Here is a 23,959-nt window from a genome sequence, read left to right as displayed (position 1 = left end):
CAACTCATCTAAATATTTGCCTAGTTTTACAACAGGCTACATAAAAAGCACTAGTAAAGTCAGTACAAACTAAAATTTCATACAGACAAAATGAGAAAGTAAGTAGTTTTTCAGTTTTAGTGTGCTGTGCCACCTTTTGTATTTTTATGTCCAATTTTGTAAGCAAGTAGTTTAAGTGTGTTGAAACTTGGGGTATGCAAGACAAATCAGACTCCTAAAAACGGGTACAGTAGTCTGGAAAGGTTGAGGGACCACTGCACTAGACAAACTCATCAATATTCCAGTATGAAGGAGTCAGTGGTGGTCCTGGTCACTGTTCTTGTTTTCAATAAGTTTGAACATCTAAATTGAGTTCCACCTTGTGGAAACTTACTGGGTTAAATGAGTGAGGTGCCAGGCTTGATTCCTCGGACTAACTATAACATTTAGTAAATACAGAGTATTTGAGTAGTACTGTGAAAACTAGTGCAATGTAAAAAAATCATTAGTTGTAAATGTTTACCCACTTGGGAGCTGACTCCTGAGTTTTTCAGTCTTTTCTGAAAAGCATTTAAAATTGCAATAATTTTGTTTACAGCAGAGAGTATTTCATGTTATAACTTCTTTTCTGTGGTCAATCCATATACAGATTGAAACTAAGACTGCATGTGCGCTTGGAGTTAGGGGTGATTCCCAGCTTGCAGAGACATACGCTAGCTAAATAAGCATGGGCACCAATGGCCCAAGCTAGCTGCCCTGAGTACAAACCTGCCTGGACCCTGGGGGCACATACTCAGGGTGGTTAGCCTGTGATGCCACTCGCTGATGTCCATGCTACTATGGCTACATTACTATTTTTAGCTCTCATTGAGCTAGCATATTTCTTAATGAGCTGGGAATCACACCCCTAGCTCCAAGTGTGGATGTAGGCTAAGGAAGGATTGTTGCATTCCTGACTCCATGAATCAGCAGTGCAAGACACAGATGTGGTCTCACTAATACTTTCAAGCAAAGTGAAAGCCTCTGGGAATGATTACTGGGACAAAAACCTTAGCTGGAATTGTATGATTTGGTTTGAAGGCTGAGCAGTTCAATCTTCTGTCCTCCAGTGGAAGGTTGCATATTCAATGGCAAAATATAGCCCAGTGTACCATGCATGTTCTTGGATGCTTTCACAATCCATACATTCTTTACATCAACACATTCAGTGCAGTAGTTTGGACTGATACATTTCATTTCAGACATAAATGTATTTCTTCATTTACCTGCTGCTAGGTCTTAGGTAAACAATAGCAGACCTGAATTGTATGAGTCAGCAAAGCAGTAATTTCAGGCTAGCTTAACATGAAAACTTGGGCTTTTGCCAATGGCTCTTCCAGGCCATGGCCTGTGCTTTTACTAAAATATGCTGAGACCATGTCCTACCTCTAACTTAAAAATGGAGGTTTCTTGTCAAATGTAGCAGGACTGAGTATTAGCTGTACTCTCCCCCCATGAAGTGAGACTAGCACTACTAGGATCAGATTGTCACGACCCCCCCCCCACACACACACACCATTCTTTTGGCTTTTTTTTGAGTACTAGACAGTCAAATACAGGTGAAAAATGACAGTGTAAAAAAGAATACATGGTACTAATCACATTCCTACAGAAAGCTACATCCATTAAGCTAGAGCCTGACTTTCCTTTCTCTGACATGGCCATTATTATACAAAATTAATGATTTTTGAAGTGAGTGCCTTGAGGATTTAAGTTTTAATTAGTTCATAGTGGGTTGTTTCTTCTCATAGCCTTCAAATCACTATGACTAGTCCACGAATGGTAGACAAACACCCAAAGTAATAACACTAAAGGAATGACACTTCTCTGCTTTCTGCCCTCTCTCTTGGTGGTGCCTATATCTAGCCATTCTCATTTCCTCCCATTGCTGTGCTCTGCTCAATTTACACAGTTGCCAGCACATCTCTGCCCTACAGAGAAAAACACCTTGGTTCTCCTAGTCTGCCTGCTCTTGATGTTGACTCACTCCCCTGTTTCTTGTAATTCATTTTACCCATTATCAGCCTCCTCAAGTCACAGTCTGAATGTTGGGCTAGTCCCCCATCCACAACTGTTAACACAGCCACGCTATATTTAAGTCTAGTGCAGGGGTAGGCAATCTACGGCATGCATGCCAAAGGCAGCACGCAAGCTCATTTTCAGTGGCACTCACACTGCTCGGGTCCTGGCCACCGGTCTGGGGGGCTCTGCATTTTGATATAATTTTAAATGAAGCTTCTTAAACATTTTAAAAACCTTATTTACTTTACATACAATAGTTTAATTATATATTATAGACTTATAGAAAGAGACTTTCTAAAAACTTTAAAATGTATTACTGGCACGTGGAACCTTAAATTAGAGTGAATAAATGAAGACTCAGCACACCACTACTGAAAGGTTGCCAACCTCTGGTCTAGTGAATGGCAAAGTCTGAATAATGCGGTGATCCTTCAAGGAGTTCATTAAAACACTTGACCACTGGGTGCCACTCTTGTTCCTTGTAAGAAGCAGAGATTTCACATCCATGGATCTTATGGCTGGAGGACAACCAACCTGACTAATATACTAGAGCTCTGAGGTCACTTGTTACCACAACTAAATGTGTGTTAGGGGGCGGGGAGATGGACACAGAATTAGAAACATTCTTTCAAGTATTTATTCACTGAAACATATGGTTTTTAGCTTTTGATAAAGCAAGTTAATAGGGTTCTTAAAGTTAATTCTGATAAAGTCATCTGAAAGGATTTGATACATATTTAAAGTTACTGCAATATTTTTTGATGTATGCAGCTGGCTAGGACAGAGCTGTAACAATTTGTTTGCAGGGTTTTGAACCAATGATTAGTGTGTTTTTTTGAACCTCCTGAGTTTCAAATTCAAACTCCAATACCCAAGTGCAATTCAGTTGAAGCAGCTGAGCATTATGTGGTTTCATATTAATCCATCTGCAATAGTGAGTTGTGTAATTTTTACATTAAACCATAAATCATTGAAGATTCAATTAAAGTTTAGTGAACACTGATGATTTGGGGCTGGATGGATCCTAGGTTTGTAACAAAACCCAGGTGAGTTTCATATGTACCTGGGCTTCATGTTGAAAGGGTCACACACTGCTATGACTAGTAACCTAGAAGTCTGTTTCCGTGGTTAAGATATTGAAATAATTTAATAATAAAAAACAGGTGAGGACAGAAGGAAAGGAATGTTTCCCCTTGTTTAAATGATATATTAATTAACTTAATGAGCATTAAAGATGCCTGATAGCCTTGGGGACTAAGACCTTGTCTACATGGGAAAGTTGCACTGGTTTAACTGAACTGGGTTTGTAAATTAATATATTAAAATCTGTGCAACCACTCTGTTTATACTTTTATTTTGGATTAATTTAAACTTGTATGCAATAGATTTAAGCAGAACTGCAATAAGACACTCATACTGAAATAAATGTTTGTGCCAGTTTACCTGTATCCATTTAAATTTGCACCGTAAATTATATCAGGGCAATTTTGTCATCTGGACATGGGGGTTCTCAACCTTTTTCTTTCTGAGCCCTCCCTCCACCCCGCCCAACATGGGATAAAAACCCCACGGCCCACCTGTGCCACAACTGTTTTTCTGCATATAAAATACCTTTCAGCAGGATCAACTACAAAGGCTGTTCTGGAATATATGTGCACAAATAAGATGACCACCCTCTTTCCAAATGCTTTTGTTGCTCTGTGCGTACTTCTAACACTTCCAGTAACAGTTGCCAGTGGAGAACGCAGCTTCTCCAAGCTGAAGTTAATAAAAACACATCTACGCTCCACAATGACACAGGAGAGGCTGGTCGGCCTTGCAACCATCTCAATAGAGCATGAGCTGGCTCAGACTGTGGACCTTCAGGAAGCAGTTCAAATCTTTGCAACCAAGAAGGCACGGAAAGCACCACTTCGATTATTCAAACAAATAAACATGCCAGTGTTTACTATGCAGACAAGAAAAGATACATTTGCTGTTCAGGAGTTTGAAAGTTAAGTGTTACTTAAAATTTTTGAACAAGGCATTTTAAGTTGTTAGTTCTCCTTTTTTGGGGTAGGTAGCAGAGCAGTACCATGAGAGGAGTAGAACAGGAAGAAGGCAAAATTGAGACCTTTCAAAGTTTTGGCCCAAGCAAAGGGGTATGGGGGTGTCATTTGAGCTCCCCACCTCAGGTGCCAAAATGTTGTGGGCGGGCCCTGCTTAAAGGGGCTAGCTGCTGCATCAGCTTCCTTTGCTTTTTAAACAAAGCTGGTTGATAAACAGCTATATTGTCTGAATTGCTTGTATTTAAACATTCATCCTAGAATAGGTAAACACTGGAGCGATTTCATCAGTTATAAAGCATGTTTTCTAACACACCCAGCCACCCACACACTTTTTATTACTGAATAAAACAAATTTGTTCATAAGGTTATGCAGTTACCTTAGATTTTACGTCTCCCATGGCAGGCTTTTATTTATGTGCCATGCCCAACACACTGGGTCTCCAATCCTCCCTGGGGCCTTTATACGACTGTAGTGCCTCAAGTATCTGCAATAAAAAAACATGGGTCTGAGCACAGGGCTAGAGCAGGGGTTCTCAAACTGGGGGTTGGGACCCCTCAGGGGATCATGAGGTTATTACATGGGGGGTCGTGAGCTGTCAGCCTCCACCCCAAACCCTGCTTCCCTCCAGCATTTATAATGGTGTTAAATATATTAAAAAGTGTTTTTAATTTATTAGAGGGGGTCTCACTCAGAGGCTTGCTATATGAAAGGGGTCACCAGTACAAAAGTTTGAGAACCACTGGGCTAGAAGGTAGGAACCTCCTGAGTTCTAGTCGCAGCTCTGGCCCTGACGCGGTCCTCTGTGGCCTCCCTCAGCTCTCTCCCTCAGTCTACAAGAAATTGTCAGCTACAGCATGGTGGTGTTGGTTAAGCGTTTAATGTTTATAAAGTGCTTTGACTAGCACCTTGAATTACGGAGGCAATGGAGGCTGTGGGGCACTATTGCAATACAAGTGCTCATAAAGGAGTAACAATAAGATAAGACATATCAAGCACCAGAATATAGCTAGTGCTTGCTGATAGCAGAGGACTGGGTTAGATTTAACTATTTGAGCCCGGGGATTAGATTTATTTACCAAAATGAACAGAGGGGGAAATTTGCTTCCTCTCTATCTTGCAGAATTCCTGTTTTACCTAGGCCTCCCTTTCTGCAGAAAGACTGGAACAACTTTTATTTATTTTTAAAGTATGTGCTTTTAGTTTTTGGATAGCGAATGCTCTTTGAGCTGATCACTTTGCTGGGTCCCAACACTTCCAGCAGCCCCCCAGGTTCTAGCCACATTGCTCAGAGCCTGCAAATTGCAGAGATGTGTTTTGGGAAGCAGCTCTCAGACATGGAGCTGAACTGATTGCATCTGGGGCAGTGCTAAGAGGAACCATCAGATGGCAATATTTAGTTGCCATCACAGGCTTCAAAACAATTATGTTGTGTGTGTAAAAATAGCCATTGAGTATTTTACTGGCTTCCCTACTGCGATAGACTTTGCCTTACTAATTTTGAAGGCCTTATTTTGATCTCAGACATATGGATGCATATTGCTGCATAGCTTGTACAGCAGCAACTGATAAATGTCTGTGTGAGATCAGCCTCAAGGCCCAAATACTATGTTTGTAATGAAAACTTTATAGTAAACAAACAGACAGACTTGACTGATTTGAACAGGCATCTGGGAAACACTGTATACACTGCACGCACATTTTGCATACTGCGGGGTTAAAATCGTGGGAGGTGAAAGTACACAGCACCTTGCAGGATTGAGACCTCTATACGTATGTCCTATTTACCCCCCAACAGATCTTTCTCTGCCTTGTCCTTTGAAAAGACAACACCATGCAGCTGATCTAATTATTTTAACTAAAACCAAGATTTTCCTGGGATGAATTTTAAGGTGTTTATTTTTTTAAGTTGAGGACAATACTAAGCAGTCCCCATATTAGTTTTTCCTTTTCTTCTACAGTTAACCCGAATCTGTGCCTGTGCCCATGCCCTAGCTGCTGTGGGACAGGGACATATGAGTGGACTGCTTCCATTCTCTTGTGATTTCCTGGGATGAATAAGATGCTCAGAAATTGTCAAATGCCATTAAAAGTAAAGCCGTTTGAAATGTTCCCATTGAAACTGGATAAAACAACCTGATACCAAGTGAGCTACAAACTTGAAATCCCCACATTTAACAGAAGCCCAACAGTCATCAAGCCAGGGAAATTCAGTGGGGGCAACTGAGTTTGACCTTTGAGATTTGGGGTTTGTTTACACCTAAAACTGAGGGGGCAAGAACCAATGCAGAACAAACCCCTGCAAAATGAAAGTCACGTTTCCCCCAGATCTAAACAAAAATCAATTTAAGAAACAAACGGACAGTCTCTTTCTTATTCTTGGCCTGCTCCTGTGAGATGCTGAGCACTGCTCAGGACTAGGCCTCGTGACCATGAAGTGTTGGGACTTGGAGATGAAAAAGAAATTCCCCTTCCTCTCCCCCACCCCGCTTCTTTCATTTCTTCATCAGTTGCTTTGTTTAATGCTTTCAGGCTATTTGGAGCAGTCATAAACCAGACAAGATGGCACGTATGGGCCTGACATTAACAGAGTCTTGTGTCCTGAACTCCTTTCTCAGGCCCAACTCCCACCGACATGGGCTAGGCAGTTTTAATTGAGTAAGAACTGCAGGATTGGGCAAGGCTTTGCATTCTCCTACCGCATTGCTAAGTTGTCATTTTATTGTAGGCACTTTGTTGTGTGACACTGCAATAAAACAGTCAGGAGTTTTTAAAAATTGGGTTTTTTGGTAAATAACTTATCAGTGTCTTTTTTTGTTTGGGTGCTCCTGGCCCTTTGCTGGCAAGTCTCAGATCCAATGCTTATCATTTCAGAGGAGTAGAAAGGGGTGGGAGGAAAGGGTCTCCTAAAAGGAGCCCATCATTGTAACTTACAATAATTAACTCTTCAGCAAAAAGAGAAAGGTTAAAGGAACAGGGCCAAGATTCAGAGATTCTAAGGCTAGAAGGAACCATCACTATGATCATCTATTCCAACCATGTCATATAACAGGCCACAGAACTTCTCCAAAATAATTCCTAGAGCGTATCCATGAGAAAAACATCCAGTTGAGATTTACAAATTGTCAGAGACACAGAATCCACCACAATGCTCAGTAAGTTGTTCCAATGGTTAATTACTCTCACTATTAAAATTACACCTTATTTCCAGTCTGAGGGTACGTCTACACTACGGGATTATTCCAAATTTACATAAACCGGTTTAGCAAAACAGATTGTATAAAATCGAGTGTGCGCGGCCACACTAAACACATTAAATCGGTGGTGTGCGTCCACGGTCCGAGGCTAGCGTCAATTTCTGGAGCATTGCACTGTGGGTAGCTATTCCGTAGCTATCCCATAGTTCCCGCAGCCTACCCCGCCCCTTGGAATTACCGGGTTGAGATCCCAGTGCCTGATGGGGCAAAAATAATTGTCGCGGATGGTTCTGGGTAAATGTTGTCAGTCACTCCTTCCGCTGGGAAAGCAACGGCAGACAAGCATTTCGTGCCTTTTTTCCCTGGATTGCCCTAGCAGATGCCATAGCATGGCAATCATGGAGCCTGTTTTTCCTTTTGTGACTGTCACCGTATGTGTACTAGATGCCGCTCACAGAGGCGATTCAGCAGCGTTACACAGCAGCATGCTTTTGCTTTTGCATGACAGCAGAGATGGTTACCAGCCATATTGCACCATCTACCATACCATAAATTGGTAATAAGATGATCATGGCTACCTACCTTTCTTAGCCAGGGGCGCAAAAGCCAAAATTGGGAATGACTCCCTGAGTCAATCCCTCCTTTTTGGTATCTAAAAATAGAATCAGTCCTGCCTAGAATATGGGCAAGTGTACTAGAGAACCACTGTATATCATAACCCGAGAGCACAGCTGCTCTGTGTCAGATCCTGCAGAAATTATGAGCTGTATGCTATTCACAGGGGGTGCTCCTGCAACAACCCCACCTGTTCATTCTGTTCTTCCCCCAGCCTTCCTGGGCTACCATAGCATTGTCCCCCCACTTGTGTGATGACACAGTGACTTGTTAGTGAGAAATGAGTGGAAGGCAGCCTCCAGCTGCTATGATAGTCCAGACAGGACATTAAGCAGTGTGTAGGAGAGGAGCCCAGCATCCCACTGCTAGTCCAGGGGCAACTGAATCTTTTCTTTACACATGAAGGGTGGGGGCTGATGGAGCTCAGCCCCCTGTTGCTATGATGAAGACGGTTACCAGCCATATTGCACCATCTACCAGGAAAAATTAGGGGCAGGCACCCTTGATCAACCTAACTGATGCTAGTCGGCATGGTTACCAGTCCTTTTGCACTGCCCCATGTGCCAATAGGCTGATGATGACGATGGGTATCAGTCTTATTGTACCATCAGCCACCCATGGCAGGGGGGGAGCAAGGATGTTGGTGTTGAGTGCTGCAGCATCGTGTCTATCTGCAGCATTCAGTAAAGATAGGGTGACATGTAAAAGAGTCAAGAGAGGATTGTTTTCCCTTTCACTTCTGGGGGTGGGTGGGGGGGTGCGTAAATTGCTGAGCTATGCCCTGACCCACCGCGGACACTGTGTTTGACCCTAGAAGCATTTGGAGCTCAGCCAAGAATGCAAATACTTTTCGGAGACAGCAGGAACTGTGGGATAGCTTGAGTCCTCCAGGTCATGAGCGTCCATTTGATTCTTTGGCTTTCTGTTACGCTTGTCACGCAGCAGTGAGCTGAGTCCCTGCTATGGCGTCTGTCTGGAGATTTTTTAAAAATGATTTTGAATTTTGTCTTCTGTAACGGAGCGCTGATAGAACAGATTTGCCTGCCCTTACAGCAATCACATCCGCATGGTCCATGCGGGAGCTCTTTCTTTACTTTGATTTTTAACTGCCTCGCCACACGTGCTGATCGGAGCTCCACACTGGGCAAACAGGAAATATTCAAAAGTTCGCGGGGCTTTTCCTGTCTACCTGGCCACTGCATCCGAGTTCAGATTGCTGTCCAGAGCGGTCAGTGGTGCACTGTGGGATACCACCCGGAGGCCAATACCGTCGATCTGCGGCCACACTAACCCTAATCCGATATGGTAATACCGATACTAGCGCTACTCCTCTCGTTAGGGAGGAGTACAGAAACCAGTTTAAAGAGCCCTTTATATCGATATAAAGGGCCTCTTAGTGTGGACGGGTGTGGCGTTAAATCGGTTTAACGCTCCTAAAACCGGTTTAAACGCGTAGTGTAGACCAGGCCTAAATTAACTTCAACTTCCAGTCATTAGGTCATGCTATACCAGGGGTAGGCAACCTATGGCACGAGTGCCGAAGGCGGCACGCAAGCTGATTTTCAGTGGCACTCACACTGCCCGGGTCCTGGCCACCGGTCCGGGGGACTCTGAATTTTAATTTAATTTTAAATGAAGCTTCTTAAACATTTTAAAAACCTTATTTACTTTACATACAACAATCGTTTAGTTATATATTATAGACTTCTAGAAAGAGACTTTCTAAAAAAACGTTAAAATGTATTACTGGCACGCAAAACCTTAAATTAGAGTGAATAAATGAAGACTCGGCACAGCACTTCTGAAAGGTTGCCAACCCCTGTGCTATACCTTTCTCCGCTAGGTTGAAGAGCTCCTTATTAAATATTTGTTGCCCATGTAGGTACTTATAGAGTGTAATCAAGTCAGCCATTGTCCTCTTCATTACACTAAATAGATTGAGCTCCTTGAGTCTATCACTGTAAGGCATACTTTTTAACCTTTTAATCATTCTTGTGGCTCTTCTCTGAACCTTCTCCAATTTACCGACATCCTTGAATTGCGGACACCAGAACTGGACACAGTATTCCAGCAGCAATCGCACCAGTGCCAAATACAGAGGTTTACCTCTCTACTTCTATTCAAAATCCCCATTTATGCATCCAAGGATCACATCAGCCATTTTTTTGCCACACCATCACACTGGGAGCTCATGTTCAGCTGATTATCCACCACAACTCCCAAATCTTTTTTCAGAGTCACTGCTTCCCAGGATAGAGTCCCCCCCTCCTGTAAGTATGCCCCACGTTCTTTGTTCCTAGATGTATTCATTTACATTTAGCCATATTAAAACGTATATTGTTTGCTTGAGCCCAGTTTACCTACTGATCCAGACTGCTCTGTAACAGTGACCTGTCCTCTTCATTATTTACCACTCCCCCAATTTGTGCATCATCTGCAAAGAATTATGGCACAAAAATAAATCTGTGTTAGTGTCTTTGTTATTCACATTTATTAAAGATAACAGAACTGTACATATAAAATGACTGATCTGAATACCCCATCTGGTGAGGGAGATGTGGGAAAGGGGCAGGAGGTGGAAAACTGTGGTGATTCCACCACAATTTCCCATATATTGTTCCAGCAGGGGAAGGGGGAATTTTCCTTCTTGAAAATAAAGGGATTTGGCTTATCCAAGCCCATGGATCCCCGAGGTCTGGGGATTCCCCAAGATCACTGGCGTAGCTTTTTCTATTTTGTAACCCTTGCTCCTCTGCACCCATTCACTAGCAGCATTTTGTGGTCTACTACCGCTCCTAGAATCCGCCCTAAGGTGGGAGAGGTTCCACAGTACAGTGTGTGCTCCGCTGGAAATTGCATGCAGATTCAAGCTGCCCAAACTTTTTGGTGGAATCCCTGCAAGATTGATGCATCAATGTCCCTTCCCCACGCTGGGATCCTCCCATCCCACAGAGAGCTCTCCACAAGGATCTGGTGTAAGAGTTGGGGCGGGGGAGGGGATTGTTGCAGAAATAGCTATGCTCCATCTATTCCATCCAAAACCTGGGAGATACACATCTGGATCTGTGGGACACAATCTGGCTCTTAGTTTTCACCCTTTTTTGGGGGGTATTGTGTTAGTCCCCAAAAGCTAAACCACAATTTTGGCCCCATTGGGCTAGGTGGTATAACACAATCCACTGGCCCAAAGGCTTTATAGTTTAATTGGATTTGTGCTTTGTTATATTTTTTACACTTCAGTCAGCCTGATTACTGAAACAAAACTGGTGTATGTCACTCTGTTTATCTTTATCTCCCTCTTATTGCCATGCACACCGCTCTCCTATTTGGGTTAATAACACTTTTTAAATAAAAAAGAAGCTTTCATTAAGTTAGAAAAAACATTACAAGATTTTTATTCTTATGAGGTTTTAGACAAACAGTATTGTAAGTGAAGCTGCATTTTGGATCGCATTGGTTGGCAGCCCTTACACTTGATTTGTTCATGTTGACGTGTCCTTTTAAATATAGTATAATGGAATGGAAGATTAAGAGCAGAAGAGTTAATACAGTCTCCGTCAGTACGCACAGCAACAAACCTTTTGGTATGGAAGGTTTTTATTTGCTAGTTGTGCTATAGTTACAACTTTTGCCAAGTATTTTGAAACTGGTTGATAGTTTTGACAGTCGTTCGAGTCAAAATGTTTCATTTCTCTCTCCTCTTGTGTACTTAGGAGCTGCTTGACTAACCAAAATTAGAGGGACTTTTTTTCTTTTTTTAAGGGAGTTTCTGCAGAATGTGTTCATTCACTGATTTCAAGCAAGCCACAAAAACTTCTGGCTTTTTTGTGTTGCTTCACAAAAGCAGAGAGACTTCTCCCTTCACGTAATTCATAAAATTGGGGTGAAAACAATATTTGAAGGAACACCGGTGAATGGTTTAGGCTCATCGTTTAGATGGGGTTTTATGTCAGATTTAATTGAAAAAACAAAAATATTTCAGTTTAATAATTCCCCTTCAGTGCTTGAGCTAATGTACAGGACCAGGAAAGCTTTGTCTAACCCTAGTAAAATTATTCACACCATTAGCGATAGATGCAGCTGAAATGGTGCTCAGAGTTTAGGTGCAAATGCAGCTAAGGACCAATCACATAAATCAATGCTGGACATGGTTTGACCTTGGCTCCACTTGCAGTTAAATTGCATTGTACGTTGGTTTAGCTGCATCCATTAACACCCAACAGGGAATTGTGTTAGTGCATACCAGGCATTCTGGCCAGCAGCCCTCAACCACTCACCTTGTCATATTGCCCACAGAGCTCCTGACTCATAGAAATTCAATGAGAGGCAGTGCAGGAGAACACTGCTGATGGGCCGGCCCTCCCCTCATTCACCTTAAGCACAGCTTGTAAAATGCTTAATCTAGCCCCGACTGTTGGTTCTTGTAGCAGTGTACTACATTTGAGTTACAAGCTGTATTGTGCTTTGTCATCTAATAGCCCAGTTCATGAGCGTACACAGTTGTAAATAAATTAGATTAGGACATGGTGCCCTCTGGCTGTATTAACACATTTCTCTCCCAGCAAGGAAATAACCTATTTCAAAGTTGTTTGGTCACTCACGACAGGTCTACACTTAAAATGCTGCATCAGCGCGGCTGCAGCTGCACCACTGTAGTGTTTAAATGAAGATGCTCCCGTTGCCATACTTAATCCATCTCCCTCAGAGGTGGTAGCTCCGTAGACAGGAGAAGCTCTGCTGCCGACATGGTACCGTCTACACGGGGGTTAGGTTGGTATAACGATGTCATTTTGAGGTGTGAATTTGTCATGCCCCCTGAGTGATGTAATTATACCTAGACCAGACCTTGGAAACCATAGCACTATATTCTAAGCAGTCACAGTGACTAAGGCAAACTTCCACGGCTTTAACTAAACCAGCGCAAACTTCCAAGGTGGACACTTCCATCAGAATAAGACTGGCTTATTTACTGTAACCCGTTCACAACTGACTTACACCAAACTGAAATAAGCCTGGTTTAAACTGAAATAGAAGTGTCCATGCAGCCTTCTGCACCAGTTTAACGACGTTTGTTTAAAAAAAAAAATACCTGAACTTAAACTGTTGTAATGTCACCTATTGAAAAGCCCTAACCTATGCCATGTATTGTCCCTTTTAATAGACGGCTTCCAGTTTGGAGTTACCCCATTCATTTGAATTTGATTAGTAAATGCCCAAACTAGCCCATTTCTTGCAGCCTCTTTTCCTTCAAATTTTAAAACTTTACACCAAGATTTTCCACAGTGATTAAAGGGCACCTCTCTCTTTAAGGCCTGTCAGGTTGGGACATCCACAGGTGCCTGATTCTCAGAGGGTTGTGCTCAGCACTTGAAGAGGCCTGATTTTCAGAAAGGCACGTCCTGAAAATCTTGGCCTTTAGCCTTTATTTCAAATTAAATCCCCCCCTGCCCCTTTTTAAATTGTATTATTTCAGTACGCTAGTAGTTCTCATTACTGGCAACATCCAGGCAATTTAAAATAAAGTCAAAATATCATGTATACTTAATAGTTTTAGGGCTTGTCTACATAGAGGGCAGAGTCTGGGCTAGCTTTAGTTAGCCTGCACTCCAATAACCTGTGTCTATGTGTCCCAAAAGCTTAAAGTGGACCAACTGGCCAGTTAATATGTATTCTATATTCTACTTTGAAACTGAATTAACTTCATTGCATATTGAGTTAGTGCAGACTAATGTTTGTTTGCACACACCACTCATTTGCACTAGCAATCCGCCAACTGGTGTCCCCCACTGCTTTGCATGACACCAGGACTGACCTGTCTGTTCACTTATGTGCTTTCCGCTGCTCGGCGGTCACACAGACTGGATGTCACCTCCCCATTTAATGCTGGCATGAGGCCAGGATCGGTCCATTTACTCCTGGAGTCACAGACCTCAGCAAGATGGAATGAATGTACAGATATAATCAACTAGCTCCTTCCAGCAGATCCATGCCATCTATACTGAGCTCCACATAAGCCAGTGGCATAGGCGCCGACTTATATGGGGCTCTGGGGCTTTAGCCCCATGAATAAATCCCAAGCAGGGGCTCTGCCCCACCAATGTTTTTTCTCCCCTGCTTGGAGCGCCCCCCCCCGCCGCCGCCGCCGCCGCCAGGGCTGCCCAGAGCCCTTTAAATCCCAGCCGCGGCTGGGAATCAGAGGGCTCTGGGCTGCCTGCTGCAGCGGGAAGCCCAGAGCCCTCTGATTCCCGGCTGCGGCTGGGATTTAAAAGGCTCTGGGCTCCCCGCGGTTGCAGGCAGCCCAGAGCCCTTTAAATCCCAGCAGCGGCTGAGATTTAAAAGGCTCTGGGCTCCCCGCGGTTGCAGGCAGCCCAGAGCCCTCTGATTCCCGGCGGCGGCTGGGATTTAAAAGGCTCTGGGCTGCCCGCCGCAGCAGACAGCCCAGAGCCCTCTGATTCCCGGCCGCAGCTGGGATTTAAAGGGCTCTGGGCTGCCTGCAAACGCGGGGAGCGCAGAGCCTTTTAAATCTCAGCCGCGGCTGGGATTTAAAGGGCTCTGCGCTCCCCGCTGCGGCGGGGAGCCCAGAGCCCCTTAAATCCCAGCGGCGGCCGGGAATCAGAGGGCTCTTGGCTGTCTGCTGCGTCGGGCTGCCCAGAGCCTTTTAAATCCCAGCCGCGGCCGGGAATCAGAGGGCTCTGGGCTTCCCGCTGCAGCAGGCAGCCCAGAGCCCTCTGATTCCCGGCCGCGGCTGGGATTTAAAGGGCTCTGGGCTGCCTGCAAACGCGGGGAGCGCAGAGCCTTTTAAATCCCAGCCGCGGCTGGGATTTAAAGGGCTCTGGGCTGCCTGCAAACGCGGGGAGCGCAGAGCCCTTTAAATCCCAGCCGCGGCCGGGAATCAGAGGGCTCTGGGCTTCCCGCTGCAGCAGGCAGCCCAGAGCCCTCTGAGTCCCGGCGGCGGCGGGGCTTTAATGGGCACTGGGCTGCCTGCAACCGCGGGGAGCCCAGAGCCTTTTAAATCCGAGCCGCGGCCGGGAATCAGAGGGCTCTGGGCTCCCCGCCGCGGCGGGCAGCCCAGAGCCTTTTAAATCCCAGCCGCGGCCGGGAATCAGAGGGCTCTGGGCTGCCTGCTGCGGCGGGGAGCCCAGAGCCCTCTGATTCCCGGCCGCGGCTGGGATTTTAAAAGCTCTGTGCTCCCCGCGGGTGCAGGCAGCCCAGAGCCCTTTAAATCCCAGCCGCGGCTGAGATTTAAAGGGCTCTGGGCTCCCCGCCCCAGCGGGCAGCGCAGAGCCCTCTGATTCCCGGCTGCGGCTGGGATTTGAAAGGGTCTCAGCTCCCCCCGGTTGCAGGCAGCCCAGAGCCCTTTAAATCCCTGCCGCGGCTGAGTTTTTAAGGGCTGCGGGCTCCCCGCGGTTGCAGGCAGCCCAGAGCCCTTTAAATCCCAGCAGCGGCTGAGATTTAAAGGGTTCTGGGCTCCCCGCCGCAGCGGGCAGCCCAGAGCCCTCTGATTCCCGCCCCGGCTGGGATTTAAAAGGCTCTGGGCTCCCTGCGGTTGCAGGCAGCCCAGAGTCCTCTGACTCCCAGCTGGGGCTGGGATTCAAAGGGCTCTGGGATCCCCGCGGCTGCCAGCAGCCCAGAGCCCTTTGAATCCCAGCCTCTGTCCGCTGATTGCCCCCTCCCCAGACCCCTGCCCCAACTGCCCCCCAGAACCTCCACCCCCTATCTAAGCCCCACTGGTCCTTGTTCCCCAATTACCCCCTCCCGAGACCCCTGCCCCTAACTGCCCCTTGGGACCTCAGCCCCTATCTAAGCCTCCCTTCTCCTTGTCCCCAACTGCCCCCTCCTGAGACCCCACCCAACTTCCCCCCGCAGGACCGCACCCCCTACCTGTCCCCTGATAAACCTCTTAGACTCCCATGTCTATCCAATTGCTGCCTGTCCCCTGACTGCCCCTTCAAACCTCTGCCCCATCCAACTCCCCCTGCTCCTTGTCCCTTGACTGCCCCCCGGAACTCCCTACCTCTTCTCCAACCCCCAAACCGCTTACTGTGCCACTCAGACCAGCGTATCTGGCTCCATGCAGCTCCAGACAGTTGCTGCCATGCTCCCCCATGGAGCCCACAGCCCTCTCCCACCCCCAGCACCTGCCTTCCAGATTTGAACACCTCAAAATTCAGGAGTGCTCAGGCTCGGTTTGGGCAGCTTTTACTTCATTTCTCCCAAATCAGTTTCCCCTGCAAGGTGCCAACTGAAGGTGTTGGAGAACAGAGAGATCAGGTGGCCTCCTAATGCCTGGAAAAGAGACAAAGGCCGGAGGAGGGAGTGTCAGTGCCTGTGCGGACTTCTGGGAAGTGCACGGTGTGGAAGGGGATGCTGTGATGCTTTGGAACATCTCCATACAAAGCCAGTCAGGACTCTGGGGGAGCCTCCTCTCTCGGAGCATACTGTCTCCAGGGCAAGAAGCTTACACCTTCCTGGGTCTGACCTCGGAGCATTCAGCATGCCCTTCCACGTCATGCACTTTCCAAAGTGAGTCTGCCCAGGCTGGTCCTGGGGCAACCAGAGGTCGCTGCACCCCAACTCTGCAGTCAGATGTGACTCTCAGCCAGACAGTAAAACAGAAGGTTTATTAGATGACGGGAACACAGTTTAAACAGAGCTTGTTGGTACAGAAAACAGAACCCCTCTGTCAGGTCCATCTTGGGGGGTGGGGAGCCCAGAACCAAGTTCTGGGTCTCTCCCAATTTCCCCAGCCAGCTCCAAACTGACACTCCCTCCTCTGGCCTCTGTGTCTCTTCTGGACAAGGAGGCCACCTGATCTCTTTGTCCCCAACACCTTCAGTTGGCATCTTGCAGGGGAAACTGAGGCACCCACACAGTATTCAGAGAAAATATTAAGAACATTCCCACTTCATCACAACAGATGCAACAAAATATAATACCGTATATTGAAGTAGGCAAGTGCTGCTTCTGACTTTCCACTTTTAATTGACCCTTGTAATCTTGTGGCGCTGACGCGTTGTAGCTTCATTTTATATCGGCTTACAGGGCGGGAGCTGGGGGGCACCACCATTTTGGGCCCCACCAAAAATTATACAAACCTGCCGCCTATGGCCAGTGGGGCTCTGGACCAGCACCAGGGGTGCTGGAATGGGGGGCCAAGGGGCCCAGGACCCCATCACTTTTACCCGCCATAAAGGCAAGCAGTGTGGGGAAGGGTCTTGGGGGAAAGAGGTGGTACAAGGGGGCGGGGCCACTGTTCAGGCACCGGTACCTCCCGCCCCCATTTAGGAGTTTCTGTCGCTCCTGACCAGCACAGAGGTTTGCCCACAAAGATCTAATTGTAGGAGTGGGCCATAGGATGGTGCACCTCTATTAAATTCACCCATTTACCAAAATAACCCAATCAAATTGCTTGGTGAAACATCACAACAGCTACACAAAAGAGACCACATTCTTCTGGTTTTAGTACAGTTTTTCAAAGAAACACTGAAAGTCATAGAATATCAGTTACTAACCATATTGCAGATTTATGTAAAGATAAAGTTAACCCCCCCGCAAAACATAGCCTCTAGATTTATAGATATTTTCTTTCCTTTACCAGCCTTCCTTTTCCTCCTTGAACTATCTAAACACAAAAAGGGAGTTTAATTCAGTGTCTGATGTATGTGTTTTATTTCAGTTAATAACACTCAATGTGTGTCAGCTTACGCGCCAGGCACATATATGTGGTGGGATTTTCAAAAAGCACTCGGGGCTGGCCTAACTCTATCCACTAGCAGCTACATACTAAAATAAACCCATAAAAGAATGAATCCTACAAATCCTTAACCCACCTTCTGCCTAAAAGGCTAAGAGGTGGGCATTTCACAGCCTCCAGAAGATTAACAAATCTGGCCTCTGGGGAACCAAAAGGGAAGCAAATTCCAAAGTCAAGACTCCTCACAAATAAAGCCTTGCATGCAGTCCTCCTTCACTTCACCCACCCACATTTGTGTCAAGGGAGCTCCAGCCTGAGCCTCCTCACTGACCTTAAACATGTCAGCAAAAACAAAGGGGGAGAAGAGATTTCAGCCCATGGTCCCAAACCATTCAAGGCTTTATAGGTTAAAATCAACACTTTGAACTCCACCCAGAAATGTACTGGCAGCCAGGGCAGTTCACAAAGCTCTAGTGTAACATGCTCCCAGAGTAAGATTCCACTTAATAAGCAGGTTGTCTCATTCTGCACAACCAGTGGCTTTAGTGTGGGAGTGGCCTCAATGTATAAACTGCATGACAGCAATTTATGTAGATCTCATTACAGCAGTCTATAGCAATGACTATGTCCATTTCTTGGAGATCCAAGTTCTAAAAAGATTTCTGTCACCTGGTCCTACATGTTCAGTGAAGCACCATTCAGTTCTCGTAGAGAACCTTTTAGGCCACTATTATTCTTTTAGAGTGTGCCTCCCTTGCTAGTTTTTAACATGGCTCAGTGAGGACCAAAAACTGACAACCTATAGGTAAATGAAAGTTGGTGTCACCTCCAAAACCCAGTGGCACCATCAGCTATTTTCTTTAACATCCCCTGACCTGCTCAAGTCTCATCGACACTTACAGTAATGGTGAGGAAAATCTCAAAACCAGACTAGGCCTTGAGAGAAGCACTTCTGCTGGCCCAACTTCGCTTACAAGAGTGAAGGGAAACACCTGACATCTTCCTATTTTCTGAGAGGAATCCAGGAAGAGGAAAATCATGAGGCCTTGGGAATATCTGCCATGTGCCTATTGCCTGGGGCTATGTTTGTGCCAGAACTCAAGGATCCAGCGACTATTCAAAAAGCAGTTCCAGAATCTTGAAGGACAGGTGGCTCTCCTGTTGTCAGCACTTAGAGTGGCCAAGACCACTGCTTCAAGGTGAGATATACTGCACCTTGATATTTTTTCTTGGAGGCAGAGTAACACCTACCAAAAGCTAGAGTTTGGCACCACTAATGGTTTATGTTAGATTCAGTTGCCACCAGGCAGCACCACAAACCAGGCCAATGCCACACCAATCTACGAACTCAAGCCCCCATAACATCACTTTATGCTGCTTGGTGGATTAGGGATTACATCTACTCAGGCCAGCTCTCAATGAAGTCAGGCAAACTCCTGCTCAGGCCAGTGGCAGGTTTGCCTGAAAAGGGACTGAGTGAAAGTTGAGTATGGAATTCAGGCTTTGGCATAACAATAACAACATTTCAGTCAAAAAATGGATGAACTTCAAAGCACCAAACATGTTTGCATTTACTTCTACCGCGTAAGAGATCTTGTCAAGCAACAGGTCATTAATACAGACTTTACTCTGTTTTCATAACTAATGGTGAGCTACTACGGTATTAAATGACCGTAAAATGCTAATCACATTAATGAAATTCAAAGGAAACCCTCCTCCTCCTCCACTTCAAAATAATCATAATACTGGGGCTCCTAAAAGCTTTGTGATAAATGATATGCTGTAAGGAAAAGAGGTCGATGGAATATGATATGTCTCCAAGGAGAAGCTGGTCTATGGAGCAAATTCTCATTGTCAATGGGAAAAAGTTTTAAGGGGTTGGCAACAAAGTGGCAAACATATCCCAAATTAGGGTGAACAGATGTCCTGATTTTATAGGGACAGTCCCAATTTTGGGGTCTTTTTCTTATATAGGCTCCTATTACCCCACACCCCCATCCTGATTTTTCACACTTGCTGTCTGGTCACCCTACCCCAAATCTATGTAGCAACTCGCACCTAACCTCTACTGCAGGAAAAATGCAAGGCAAAGGTGCAGTGAGCCGTATTTCTAGCCCTATGCACAGTACAGAGTAGTCCCCAGTCCCACTTCCTGGGGACTGGATGTACTTTGTCTAATGATAGTCCACCCATAATGTAGACAAAGTCTTGGACACTGATGAATAGTTGTGATTGTTTTAAGTGCCTAAAGAGCAGGGTAAGTGATTGCTACGTACAGGTTAGCCAGCATTTGTCTATCCCATGTGAGAAGGTCAGGGTGCCGAGGCAAAGGTGTTAGATTTTATTCCTTCATGGATTATGCAAAAGTCTATAGAAGCTCAAACGCATGCAGAGACAAGGGCAAAAAACCAAAACCTCCCCAACTTCCCCATACACACACACAGAAACAGGATATTCCCTAGAGGAAACTTTGCAAGGGGGTCCCAACTTGGACAACTGCCAGCAGTGTGTATCTATGCAAGGCAATCAGATGTGCCCTGCTCACTGTTTAACTCTGGATTCAATGTGCCGCCAGTGACAAGAGAAAAGTCTCAATCCAGAGCCAGCAATGGTGGCACAGTTAAGCAAGCCGTTCATGAACACAGCGGAAAGGAAAGGATACAGGTAGATAAGTGTTGGTTAACTTCAAAGTGCAAGTTGGCAGTGCAGTAAATCTTGTATTAGTAGCACTCATGTCATTACAAACCAGAAGCAATGGCCAATCAGAATAAGGGGCAGCAAACAGCAACACAATGGAAAACATACAAGGATACCAGCGGCATGGTTATGAGATGATCCCTAGCTATGTCTTTGACCCATACACCCATCAGTCAAGTGAAATAAATCTAAACTTGAAATAAAATGTAAGAGTCATAAGGCACCCAGGACATTGCCTTCCCTTATACTCATTCACCTGTGTGACATTACATGTCATGACATCAAAATGCAGCATCACATCTGCTTGTTTGACAGAACGTCCTCCTATCCCGTTCCCCTTTTTTCTAAGCTTGTTTAGATTTGGCACAATAGTACAAGGGGGGAGAGAGATCTGCTTTCCTCAGTATCTTCACAATAGGAGCTCTCCCTATTTGTGTGTGAGGGAGAAAGGTTTCAGCCTCGGAGCCCTTGCATGTGTAAGTGATGATAAGCAACACGGATATGCAGAAATCAATAAGCTGACTGATCACAGAGCCTGGCGACTCTTCGGAGGAGCCGTTCCGTGCACACGCACAGGGGCTGAACATCTGTCAGGCAAACAAAAAGCAAACCAAGCGGAACAAAGGAGAGGATTATTTTCACTCAAGTTCTTCTTCGGTCTCAGCAGGCAACGTTCAAGCCGTTCTAGCATTCAAACACTGAGGCCTTATGGAGAACGGGCTGTCCAGGAAATGCCAAACACTGTTACCGAAAGACAAAAGGGGCAAAAAGAAAAAAGTAGATATGGAAAATTCAGAACATTCTATCGGGTCGGATAGTGGGGGATAGAGGGAGAGGAGAAACTGCAGTGTACTAAAGAAGCTGATGACAAATCTTCGCTCTAGCATATCAAAATATTTTTAGTATCATCTTACTTTTATACCGCACATTTAATAAATGCTAGTGTTCAGAGCAATGTACAAACATTCAAGGCCAGATTGTGAACTCCTTACTCACATTGGAGATTCATTACTCACTTGTGTGATGACTAGCTGCTCACCTACATGAGCAAAAGGGACACATTCTGACCCCAAGACCTCTGTGAAGTAGAAACTGCACCCCATGAGACACTTTTTACCCGGAAGGACTCCAAATTGCTCTACATGCCAATGAGAGTTGTGGCTGTGTGAAGAATTTGGGATCAGCTCCAAAATAATCTTCTACGTCTCTCCTCGATACCCCATTTTTACCTTAGCAAATGAGCTCAGAAACAGCTGTCCCATCTAAACAGCATTTGATTTTTTTTCTGGAACCAGGTGCAAAGAACAAAATACAAGAGACCTATCAGTGGTCTCATAGTCAAACCTGCAAAGTAAAATCAAACATGATTTCAACTTCAAAATGTTCCCCTCTTTTGAAAGAGAGAATTTGCTTTTTCTTGCTCTTTAATTCAAACCATATTCTACCATTAAAAAAACCTCCCTTTACGCTCGTTCAAGGGCCAAAACTGCAGTTTCAATACAAAAGTATTGCTGTTTGCTAGTGACTTTTTTAAACTTGGTCTTAATTAGCAAAAATATTGCAATTTTTTTAGTAGGATAGAGTGTTGGCATCACGCTAGTTGTATTCACTAGTGGAAATAGCAGTATTTTGAGATTGGATGCATTAGTTAATTTCCTTGAACACTTACTGAAAAAAAATCCCTCATACTTTGTGCTTAGCACTGTTTGTCCAAGGTCTTTACTGTAGCGTTGTTCCTAGAAGAATGAAGCTACTGTAAGATTTATTATCTGGAAGTAGAACTTGAACAAAAATTGCCTCACCTCATGTTCACAAACAATACTGTGTGTTTGTGTATGATCCTAACTATGAAGAGTGCACTTAGGTCCTAGTCTCCATTACAGTGTTCTCAACTCATGATTTTTTGGTTCCTGACTCATGAGTTTTGAGCACTCGGAATTGGCGATATGAAATTATTTTAAAATGCCTCTGTGCCAGGGCCCTGGGGAACAGCTTGGGAAGTCTTCTACTGTGTCAAGCAGTGTCCAATCTCAGAGAACATATATTATTAATACTTTGTATTTGTGGTAGCACTGCAGCTACCACAATGCCCCAGTTATAGACTGGGACACCACTGTGCTAGGCATTGTACAAACAGAACAAAAAGATGGACTCTGCCCCAAAGAGCTAAACTATACCATTTCTGGCGTGATTATCTGAGTAAGTGAACCTCTAATCTGCTATCTAGAGTTGCTCTTGACTAGCTACACTGAGGTAAAAACTACCTGAGCTGTGTCTTTACTAGGATTAGCTCAAGTTAGCTATCTCGCTGTAAACACACACTTTTTTGGCAGTGAAGACACAGCCTTAGCTCAATCATTCAAACGTTTGGAAGAAGTTAACACAAAGGGAGCAGAAGCCAAGATGAGGCAAATTCATTTTTAAATGCAAGAAAATAGATTTTTTTTGGCAGTATTCCAGCTTTAGTGCCAACACAGTTCATAATGTGATGATGTTACACCAATCCCTGAAGATACTTGTTTTCCAAACCCAGCCCTCAGTTCAGGGATGCACTTAAGCACATGTGTAAATTCTGTTGAAGTCAATGGAGACATAAGCACATGCTTAAAGTTAAGCATGTACTTTAGTGCTTTCCTGAATTGTGGCCCCATCTTATAGAATTCAGGATAGCTCCAACGAAAATCAAAACTTATTTTTGGGATGCTGGAAGGATAAATTGATTAATGTTTGTAAAGCACCTGAAGTCCTCATATAAATGGTCCTACAGAAGAATTATGAGTTTGATTAAAATAGTCTTCTCTTGGTCTGATACACTTTTGCCAACCCCAAGTGTTCAGAATTATGAGTCAGGCCCCCCCAGATTGTGAGATTTTAAAATAAATATATTTGGGGTTCCTTTTTATTTCCCTACTGGTTTGAGCCTTTAGGCTTCATGTTTTCAAGCTTTTCACCACAAACATGGGAGTAAAACTTCTTTTTTTTTGTAAATCCAAGTTGAGATTCTCACAATCATACGGCTCCCAGAACTGGGACTTTAAGAAAACCACCACCAAATATTGTGAGAACATTCCAAGAGATTGCAATACAACTGACAACAAGCTACATATAATGTTATAGATGTAATAGAAATACATGTAATAGAAATAAGAAAAAATCATGCTCTCTGGATTAAATAGCGTCCAGCATCTGCATATTTTATCAGATCCCTGCCACACAACGCCAGTTTTTGAACTATCTACAGCAAAAACACAAACTGTCAATAGAGTCTGTGGGCCAAATCCTATTTGGTTTCCAAGCGGCTTTCATATATTTGATGTTGTCCTTCTGCCTATGAGGCATGGGGCTCCCTACTGGAAGCCTCAGTTTCCCCCTATAACAAGAGGAAGTGCTTTTCTCAGGGCTTACTTTTAGGAAGTTGCCCTTCCCTAAAATACTTATTTTAGGCCTAGTCATATCTGTCTGCTGGGCCCCATTGTTGCTGTCCCCAAGGAGTTCCTAGCTGCTGCTGCTAACTCCTGTGGCTCTGGGCCTCTGCTCTCCCCTCCCTCAAGGAGCAGGACTGCTGAAGAGGCCTCTGAGGATCCCCTACACTCAGGGGACATGCTGTTTACTAGGAGGGTTGTGGGAGGGGAGCAGGCTGGTGGATTACACTTTTCACAGGATGGGAGGA

The 23,959-nt window shown here is 44.9% G+C and overlaps 1 long non-coding RNA gene across 1 annotated transcript in view; it reads right to left on the bottom strand.

Annotated features, from left to right (window-relative positions):
* The window catches only part of LOC123366052, a 38,306-nt gene that overhangs the window by 3,191 nt on the left and 11,156 nt on the right, over positions 1–23,959 (bottom strand). Inside the window, exons 2-3 of the long non-coding RNA XR_006577898.1 lie at positions 10,259–10,332; positions 4,466–4,573 (exon numbers count right to left, since the gene is read on the bottom strand). This is a non-coding gene — a long non-coding RNA (uncharacterized LOC123366052). The remainder of the gene's footprint in view (positions 1–4,465; positions 4,574–10,258; positions 10,333–23,959) is intronic.

The sequence above is a fragment of the Mauremys mutica genome, chromosome 3 (genome assembly GCF_020497125.1).
Source record: "Mauremys mutica isolate MM-2020 ecotype Southern chromosome 3, ASM2049712v1, whole genome shotgun sequence".
NCBI lineage: Eukaryota > Metazoa > Chordata > Testudines > Geoemydidae > Mauremys > Mauremys mutica.
This window is presented reverse-complemented; position numbering and strand designations above follow the sequence as displayed.